Genomic DNA, 10,774 nt, shown 5'->3' with positions numbered 1-10,774 from the left:
TGACGGGTCGCTGTAGGTCGTACGGAGTCCCAGAGGTGACGTGACGGGCAATCTGATTAGTCAAACGTATAATTGGATACATAAATAAGTAAAAACATAATAAGAGTGGAATCAATGATTAATGTGGATGTTAGAATATAACATTTATGTTCTTTTACAGTTTTCTTGCAATAGTTCTAAATTTCTTACTAATAATAAAGAGCGATCTTTTCTAAGACTGCTAAAATTGTTTTTATTCATCTTTGTTATTTATTTATTCATTCATTCATTCATTCATTCATTGCCTCCATGAGTCTGCCAGCAGCTTGAGAGGTTCAGGACTGGATCTGTGAATCCTTCACATCACCAGATAATCTTAATCGCAGTTCGGTACCAACCAAGATCGTAGATCAGATTTCTGATTTCGGGAGAAAATACTGCAAAATTTCCGTACCGACTTCTCTAGGACGGAGGATTTGTGCCCAGCACTGGTTCTGATGAAGTGACGAGACACGGAGGAAGTTGAGACCCATAATTCACAGAAGGCATCATGGGGATTTGGACTAAAGGTGGATACAGTTCGGGTCAACAGATAATCGACCTGGCTGAATATTACATCTGATTTTAAGCGTTGTACAACACAGCAGCAACAGGATGATGATGATAATGTGGTAGGTAAACACTGTCCGTCAACTCTGAGCGTGTTTGAGCACCGAGCATCGATGTTACAAACACTGAGTCCACCTCTCCTCGTCCAGCAGCAGTCATGCGATCTGTCAGCCCAGAACGCGGTCCGGTCTCTGGTTTCCTGTAGTTTGTCCAGCCTGAGTCCAAATTTGTCCATTTCCTTGAACCAAGTTGGACAAACAAGACTCTTATTCCGACTCTGATGACCCCTGTGGTCGTCCATCAGCTTCGAAGGGTCCGGTCATTGACCTAACATACAACTAATACCACAGAACGCCCGCAGAAAATGGACAATGTTGGCAAGAAAGTGAATATTTTTCTATAATGATCTGAAAATACTGAACTCCATGTATTCACTAACACTTTAAATTGATTATTAATGACGTGTGTCGCAGAGACGCAACATCCCGGCAGTCGAGGCTCGTGCAGCGTTCGCTCCGTCCGTCGCTGTCAGCACAGCCGTCTCCTCTCAGCTCTCCCCGGACACAAACGTTCACTCCGATCATAATGTACCCCGAGACATGCTCGCTGCAGAGATTTGATTATCAATAAGCCGGCTGGATCGAGAATGTACTTGCCACAGCCTGCTTGACAAGCTCTGACTAGCACCCGTCCACCAGGCGGGTGAATTATAAAAACCATTGATGGATGAAATATGAACATCAATCTCTCTCTGCTCCTGTCTGATGAATAAATTACTTTTTAAAGTTCACTGCCATGTTTGCAGACATGCGCCTCAGAGAGCGCTCACGCCGCTCTGCGCCGCACGAGGAGGAATAACCTCTGGTAAAAGCAGAGTGAGTTCAAAATGAGAACATGAGGATTTTTATTCTGACGAGCGTCTGGATTGATGAGCGGTTTGTCCTACCGAGCTCGCGGCGGGGGGCACGAAGGCAGCGGGTTGACTGTCTAATGATTTGCCTGATTGTAAATCAATAAAAGAAGATGCAGCGCTTTGAAATGTGAGAACGAGTGCGCTCTTCATAGTCCGTTGGGTGTCTCGTAAGTACTTCTGCAGCGTGGCAGGGTCATTTCTCAGGTTTTACAGGTCATAAATAGAGTTGTATTTCTTCTCTCTTGCCCCCCCGAGTGTCCATAAATAACACACCTCTGCACAATAGAGAGGAAAAGGCGGCGCGTGAGAATGTCTTTACCTCGATTATTCTGCTCCTACCTCTGAATCTACCGCCTCCAATTTGGACCTCATCCCTTATTAAATACAAGAAGAGTGTGTACAAAATGTCCAAGACTCTAATATTGTGAGTCTGAGCCGAAATCCTCCCGAACTCGGTGTGAATCGTCAGTCCGGACTCATGAATTTAAGAACACATGTTCCGTCCAGAAACCGAGAGACGGGTCGCAAGTTTGGCGCTGAAACAGCAAACGAGAGTGTTGAGACCTCGAGTTGGAGGCGTCGTGCGGCATGTTTAATCTCTGCTTGTCTTAAAGCCCGACGGTGCGACGTCAACACAACGTGAGACTGTGCAAATGATGTAACAGGAAACAACATAAAAAGGTTATAAACCAAAGATTGATTAAAATGTGAGGAACAATTATCGACACAGCAATAAACAAACTGATCAATAAATGGTGTGTGAGTGAGGAGATTGTTTACAGATTCAGACGGCGTTTTACCCACAACCCCCTCTGTTACCAGTCCTGCCTCTGAACCAGCTGTAATGTCGGGGGATCCTGAGCTACATCAGCTCTCACAAATAATAAACAGACATCGACTCCAGATACGAACGTCGGCTGAATCACAACTTGTTTATGAAAATGTTTCTTGAGGAGTGAATTTTCTGCAGATTCCTCCTCAGTCTGATATTTTGCCAGCGTGATAAAGATCCTTTGTGTTAATGTAATCATATAATTACTGTTTATTATATGTATTGTTACGTTTGACTCTGTATTAAACTGATCTGGTATCACAGCCCAGTTGCAAGAATGTAAATTTAAGTAAAAGCATTTTATGTCACTTCAAACCAAGGACACATAATATGTCTTTATTCAACATTTCTACAGTAATGTCATGTTTACGTGTTAATAATTAGGTGGTGTTGTGACATTAAGGACATTTTCCAGCTGTGTTAGTGCCGACAGAGTGAGATGTTTTTCTAAACCTCACCAGACCAGAAGCACAGAGTTGTCTCGACATAAAAATGAATATTTAACCTAAAGAAATGTAAATGTGCAACGTAACAGACGTGTCAACATATCCATGGTTTGCGATGACACACATGCTGACATTTATGTTTGTGATTGTGTTGGTGTCAGTCTGTTCCTTCCTCATATGTACCAACGTTAACAACTTATTACAGGAAACTAAATCACGTGAGGAACAATCAGGATCAATCAAACCTCTGCTGAAATGTTAAGATGCAGCCTGTGTTGACTCGAGTCTGAGCATCAAATCAACTTGTTTTGTTATTGGTGTCGTCCATTGGAGTCAACTTAGTGAATCTATAACTGTGTTATTAATGCACATCTGGTCTGTTGCAAATGTTTGTCTAGGTTTCAGCATACATGATAGTTTTCCCTGAAATGTGCTCATTCTTGAGCATTTCGCAGCGCTGTTGCAGTCGTTATCAGAAGGCAACCAACTGGGATTTAATGTCAACAAAAATCACAGTGGGATTTGGAAATTCATTGATCCCAATAAGTGCGTTTAATGCACAACAATTTCTCTACATACATGAGCAGACATTCCTCTGACATCATATCTGGATTCTGTTCGTGACGCCATGTTGTTGAAAGAAATAAGTGCTGTGTCTCAGTTCAGGGTCTGCATCCTCTGAAGGACCCGACCATGGTGGTCTTCGAAGGCGAGTCCTTCAGAGAGACCTTGTAACCGCGTCAGCCGTTGTTAAATGTGACGGTCGAGCCTTTGGAGCATTTCCTGGTTGCGTCACCAGATGTTTTACCCGCCACGCGATGTCGCCATTTTCTCTCTTTCTTTCTTCTTTTTTGGGTGCGCAAAGAATCTTGGGATATGTGAGGTAAAGAAGGATCGTAGAGACTCAGCAGTGGACATGCATGATGAGTCGCTTTAAACATCGCTACTCTTGCTAGCGGCCACCGGAAATACTAGTTGGATACACATTATTTGAATATATCACCTTAATTTTCTGTGTTTTCAGTTGCATTCGAAACACAATTTGGTGATTGAAGAATATCATGAACAGTTTCAAATGGTTCTTAAACTATCATAGTTTTTTTTGGACATTTGTTTACCTTCTATATTAAAAATCATGCTCAAATCTGACAGGTTTATTTTTCTATCATTTCACAGAGTTTTCATACTTTAAGACAATTCATCTAAAACAGGGTTTAAACTTCCATTTCAGCATCAGAGACTTTAATCTATAGTCCATCAACATCCCTTAAAACCAAATATGAAATCAATATGAAACCAAAAACCACAGAATATTTTAAGCTCAAAGCTGCGGTTGGAATATTTGCAGCGTGTTCAGAGGTGATTAAAATCAATATGATCATGAAGCAGCAGACGAGTATATCAGTGTCGTGGTTGCTGCGCTGCCTTCTATTAACAACCTCATTACGATGTGAAGGCCATTATAATACCTTGTCAGCCTCCAGTATGGCTAATCATCCGCAGATTTACATTTTCATTAGTCTGTGAAGTGTCGGAAGGCCTCTTCTGACAATCTCCACTCATAAACAAATGACACTGGGCGCCATTAATCCGGCACACATGGAAGCATCAGTCAGCGCCGTTATAAAACACTCCGGAGGGCCGTGATGTCGAAGACCGTCCACATAAACTTCGGTCAGACAAAAAACAAACACCGTCTCTGTTTTGCACTTGTACATGAAAAGTTCCCATGATATATTGCAGGTTTCTCCCCGACCGCTGCTTCATAAAACTGCCATGAAATACCACTTACAGTAATTGATTTTTTCCAGATAAATCCAGTTAAAGGTAGCAATTTATCCCCGGAGTATTACTGTCATTGAAGATGTGGGGGTCACCGTGTCTTAAAGAGCCGCTCAGACGGAAAGAGATTCATTAGTCTGGGTTACAGCGGAGGTGGAGAGGAGGAGGAAATCACACGAAGCGCTCACAGTGGAAAGGTTTCATCCTCAGCTGTTTAAAGTCCAATTATTTGGATATTTACGGTAAACAACTGGAAGTTTGTGGCCACAGAGGAAAACAAAACCGTCAGACTGAATGTTGGCAATGTATGTTTCTCCAAACTACTAATATTGTTCATGTTGCAACTTTATATTTCTTTATAAATGTTGCGTCAACCCCTCTAGGAAAAGTTAGATCTCACCTCTGTTTTTATGTACGTCCACTTCCGTGTTCCTCAGTCAACTGGTTGGCTACGTTGCGTTTCGCGCCACATTTCACGGAGTAGTGACTCAGGAGTCATCGGCTTTCCCCACAAACGAAGATTTTTCGACGTAAATATTGAACAAGTTTAACATTTACGATTGTCGGCCGCGCCCCGTTTCCGAGCAAATTATCGGGACAAATTGACTCTTACCACACCACAGACAACAGGATAATCTTATAAGACAGAAGATAATCTTCCGTGGTCAGGAAGGGGTAAAATCGGAGCAAAATCCGCCCGATTATCGTTATGTGTGTACCCCCCTTTAGGGATAAGAAAACATCAGGTTTTAGCTTGAAATACCTGGTTTTGTTGCCAAAAAATGGCTGGAAATGTCCCGACTTCTTGCCAAAAATCTAGGTTCACATTTCGTCGACATCCAGATATGAAACATGTAGCCAACGTACAAAGTATGTCAACGTAACAGTGGTTTAAAAATGTTAAATGCCAACATTTTATCCTGGTGATTAGGCTGTAGAGAAACTGTCAGCTGCTCAACAAAGACATAATAAATCATCCTCTGGGGACCACGAATAGATACTGTAAATCTTGTAGAAACATGGACATTTGTTTTGTAGATATGAGTTCATCGGAGGGACACATTTAAATGCACCTGTACGTAAAATGCCAACATTTTATTCCCGTGATTGTCGTCTGAGATCGACTGACTAACAAAGAGAGCCGTCAGCAGCACACAAATGAGATTATAAATCATATTAGGAGTAACTTTTTGACACTGTATGCTTTGTGATTCCTCGGGATTTAATTAAAAGTCAACTCAGACATTTTGGCTCTCTCACATCTAATGTGCCGGCTGCAATTTCACGCTGATAATTAACTCAGTTTGGGCTATTTCAGAGCCAAATAAACACATTTAGAAGCAATTATATCATAAATTGATCCCATTACTGCTCACAGATTTCGGGTTGCTTTCTGATTCCCTTTTATGCACCCTGATTTAAAGACAGAATTATCTAAAATACCCAAAAAACAACCCTCCCATGCATTATCCAACCATTGTCTCCGCACTGAAAGCCTGGCTTTTGGCTCCATAATACCGTCTCTCCCTCGGTGCAGAAGCAGTAAATATGGAGGCCCAGGCTCTCAGGCTGATCAATAATTCCTTCAGCCCCAGATTCCACCCTGATAAGGCACTTTGATGTGGACCGAAGTGCAGGAGAGGGCGGCCATCCTGCGGGAGAAAATGTGAGGAAAAGAGGCTTCATTATTTCAGACAGCTGTCAGCGGGTCATTTTCAATTAGCTGTAATACGTTCGTCCGTCTGGGAAACAAAGCAGCAGCATGGAAGAAGAAGAAGGGCTGGATAAATAAAAAAAATAAACAGAAAAACCCCTTTTTGTAATTTTTGGGATTGTCTCTCAGCGATAGCAAAGAAGAGCAGGACGCACAGCGGGCGGCCCGAGAAACATCAGAACCCAGAGCGTGTTGTGAAGCCGAAAAACAGAGATGCAATCAGCTGAAGGGCGGCGGAACCCAAACATCTCTGACGCCAGCGGAGCATTTCAGCTGCACTGGAACATGTTGGGTTTTTTTTTATCTTTAAACACATAAATCATGTCAACAGAAAAGTTTAAAGAACGATGTGAAACATTTCTGTCTCGTTTCAGTGGAGATGTTTCTCCAGCGAGCTCCTCTTTCTCAGTCTCTGTATAATTTCACTGGATTGAATCATTTGATAATAAATAGTTCACCAGCAGCTCCGTGCGAAGCGAAAGCGGATGTAATGTTTGCTAATTAACTCGGTGATGAATGCCCGTTCCAAGAAGCTCATTTACTTTGACTATTAGAGCTTTTTTTTTTTCATTATAAATGAGGGTTGATGTTTATTTCAACAGGGTCGAGAATTTATCTGAAAGCGACTAAAACCCAGAGTAGTTATTCAGTTATTGAAATAACATCAGCTTCATTTGTTTCCTCTCTTATCTGAATTAGGTCATCACTATTTCCTGACTTTACTCAATAAACAGCTGTTTCAATCTCGGCATGTGTAAACAAACATTTTTGTCTTCTCTCTAAACGGCTCCTTTGGGTTTTCTGATGAATTAAATATGTTCCTGCTATCTTGAGGAGGAAAATGCTGATTTAACACAAGATTTCTGCATGAAAATGTGTTTTAAAACAACCAGAGTTGATGTATATGTTGTTGAGTTATGTGCTCACGTTATCCCAAATGTTTCCACAAAATGTTCAAACCCACAAATCCACAAATTTATTCAAGTTAATGATGCTTCGACTCTCCCGGAGAGAGTCGGAGAGTAAAGGAGGGGGGTGGGAGTCGGAGAGCGAGAGTAAACTGAATGTGAAAAGTGAAGGGGAAAAAAAGGAAATCATGTAAAAAATGCAGACACAGAGGCAGACAAGTCAAATATATAGAAAAAGGAAAGCTTTATTGACAAAGTTAGAATCCAAGAAATAAAAATGCGGACAACAAAACCAGGAAACAAAAGCAGGAACCCTGATGGCACACGAGGAGAAAATGCAGGACCAGGGAACAAAACTATGAAAAACGTTTTTTAAAAAGGCAGGAAACACAAAGCACAGGAAGCGTAAAACAGAACAAGCCACATGAGGATGAAACCTACAAAATAAAACAGGAAATAACGAAACAAAAAAACCCAAAGTCACAACACATTTCCACTCCAGCTCAAGTCAGGAGTCGACATTACAGAACATAAACGCCCGACAGTGGAGGTCATCTCCAGGGATCGCTGCTGCAGTCAGGCTGATAAACAGGAGTGAAGATAAATCCAGTTTTTAATCCTAAAAGTTTAAAGGGATATTCCGGTGTAAATTTAATCCATGGTCTAAATCACCGTGAAACTGTGTTAGACTCCCTCTCGAGAGATCAAGTTAGCAGACCGCTAATTTATGGAGTTTTATCAACCTCAGAAACGACCGCAGGACAACAATACACTGCAGTAAATGGATCCAAATATAAACCGCCACCAAAAAGCCACAAATAATGCTCAGAACAGCACCAAACTTCAGCAACAGTACAAATAGGGTCTCAGCACATAGTCATTAAAGAACGTCATAGGCATCTAACCTCCGCTAGCTTAGCTGGATTTCTACTGAAAAGCTGACTAAATTTACCACTCTTCTGCAGCAGCTTCCTGTTGACGGGAAGTCCCGACGAGTCGATTACCGAGTGCAGTAGAGTTCCGCGGCTCATGGATGAAAATGTATGATTATGACTCCATGGAAAAGCAATCAAAGTTCATATGTGTCTTACCTGCCAGTATATAACAGTTATTATCGAGAACGGACAGGGAAAAGAACGGAATTGAGCATTTCTAACCGCACTCGGTAATCGTCGCGTCGGGACTTCCCCGACCCGGAAGCTGATGGAGGAGAGTTGAAATCTGTTTTTAGCTTCACAACAGAAATCCAGCTAAGCTAGCGGAGGTTAGATGCCCCGGACTATGTGCTGAGACCCTATTTGTACTGTTGCTGAAGTTTGGTGCTGTTCTGAGCATTATTTGTGGCTTTTTGGTGGCGGTTTATATTTGGATCCATTTACTGCAGTGTATTGCTGTCGTGCGGTCGGTTCTGAGGTTGATAAAACTCCGTAAATCATAGAGGTGTACCAAAATATCGATACAACGATATATCGCAATATTTTGTCTTGAGGTACGTTATCGATACACTGGTGACAAATATCGATATTTAACAATATTTAAGTTGCGGTCAGTGTGTGTGTTAAGAAGAACCACTGTGCAGTATAAACTTTAGTTTTACTTGGCTGTCATTCATGTGAAATTGATTGACAATGTTTTGTAATCCCTGTGAAATGGATTCAGTGCAGTCAATACATTCTGAATTTCTTCAGTGACACAGATATCGTGATGTATCGTGGAGGAAATTTCTTGCAATATATCGATTATCGCAGAATTGCTGTATCGTGATATTATCGTTATCGTGGGCAAAATATCGCGATAGTATCGTATCGTGAGGTACCTGGTGATACCCAGCCCTAGTAAATTAGCGGTCTGCTAACTTGATCTCTCGAGAGGGAGTCTAACACAGTTTCACGGTGATTTAGACCATGGATCAAATTAACACCGGAATATCCCTTTAAAAAGTCATCTCTTGGCGCTCGTCTTGTCAGTAAATGGCTTCGGATCAGAGCAAAGTACGAGGTGACTCTGGATCTTTGCACGCAACACTTGGCTAAGATTTAGTTTTATATTGCGACCCCTTACAGTAGAAATTTGTTGTGTGTTAAGTCAAAATTAAGGTGCGAGGACTAAAGTTATTTGTACTTGCAGCAGCTCCTCTGTAAGTAACTCCTGTTTGTTTCTCTGAAGTCTGTCAGGTGAGGCGGCGAGTGTGTCGGAGCAGTCATTATGCCTCGATCCTCACGGAGCAATTAGCCCTTCAGAATTTAGTTACTTACTCTTCAGTGTACTTGTGGATTAAAAACGGAGGATCGGTGCACTTCATCCTCTCTGCTGCTGCTGTTGTAGAAGTCAATGATGACACAGATAAGATAAAAGCAGTCTGAGAAGAGCACTTAAACTTTATGGATGTAAGGAAAGTGTTTTTATTTGAGAATGCAGCACTTTTTGAACCGTAAGTGTCCCGCTTAATAGTCTTTTATTAAAAGTAGTTACATTAAGCTCTGGACCTCTTAACATGTGAAATGTTTGGTTTTTGGTTCTTGCAGCATCTTCATATATTGTTTCACTTGTTTTCCACTGAGGAAGTTTATGTGCTCTGGATTTAAAGGTGCAGTATGTGAGATCTTAGTTAAAACATTGACATTTAAATTAAGAGAATTGGAAGAAATAAAAGTTGTGACATCATGACGTCTACGTATTACGTTGCAGAGAGATATATACTGAAGTTAGCATGCTAACCAGCTAGCTCCAGCCTGTCTTGGTCCAACGCTCTTGTGCTAACGGTACAAACATACGCCCACCTACGCTCCACTAGCTTCATGGCTAACTGAGCTAACTAGACAGCAGCTACAGTTAGCAGCAATCGACCCGTTGATATCTTACATTATTCACTTTTTAAAAATGATTTATTGGACTGAATATGTTTCTATATACTAATTATATAACGTTTTATAGCGTTATACATATGTTTATCATTGTTACCATGACAATGAAGGTCATCTGACTTTGTCTTTTCATGCATGTACAAAATAAATTTAAATGCAGACGGGATTAAATGACACGTGAAAGGATTAAAGTGCTGTAGATGACACACTAAATGTTCTTAAAAACTTTTATGAAATATCAACTGCAGATATTTTCTGACATTCAACATGCTTCCCCACGCTCCACTAGCTTCATAGCTAACTGAGCTAACTAGCTGACAGCAGCTACAGTTAGCAGCAATTAACTGTTAATATCTTACATATTGCACTTTTTAAATCAGATCATTTAAATTCTTATAGGACTGGATATATGTTTCTATATAATCATTTAGTAATTGTAATGTTTTTACGTTTTAATGACGTTACACACATGTTTATCACTGTTACCATGACAACATTAAGGACCTCACATCCTTTCATGCATGTTCAAAATATGTAAATGTATATAATGACACCTAAAAAGATTAAAATGCCGGAGATGACGCATGAAATGATCTTGAAAACGACATTTATATTCCAACTTTTATAAAATATCAAGTATTTTTTGACATTCAACATGTTTGTTTGTCATTTTAATGCAATATTACTGTCGTAAATACATATCCAAGGACTGTAGCAGTTTGTCAAA

The sequence above is a fragment of the Sparus aurata genome, chromosome 23, assembly GCF_900880675.1.
Source record: "Sparus aurata chromosome 23, fSpaAur1.1, whole genome shotgun sequence".
Classification (NCBI taxonomy): domain Eukaryota; kingdom Metazoa; phylum Chordata; class Actinopteri; order Spariformes; family Sparidae; genus Sparus; species Sparus aurata.
Note: the sequence above shows the minus strand (reverse complement) of the source record.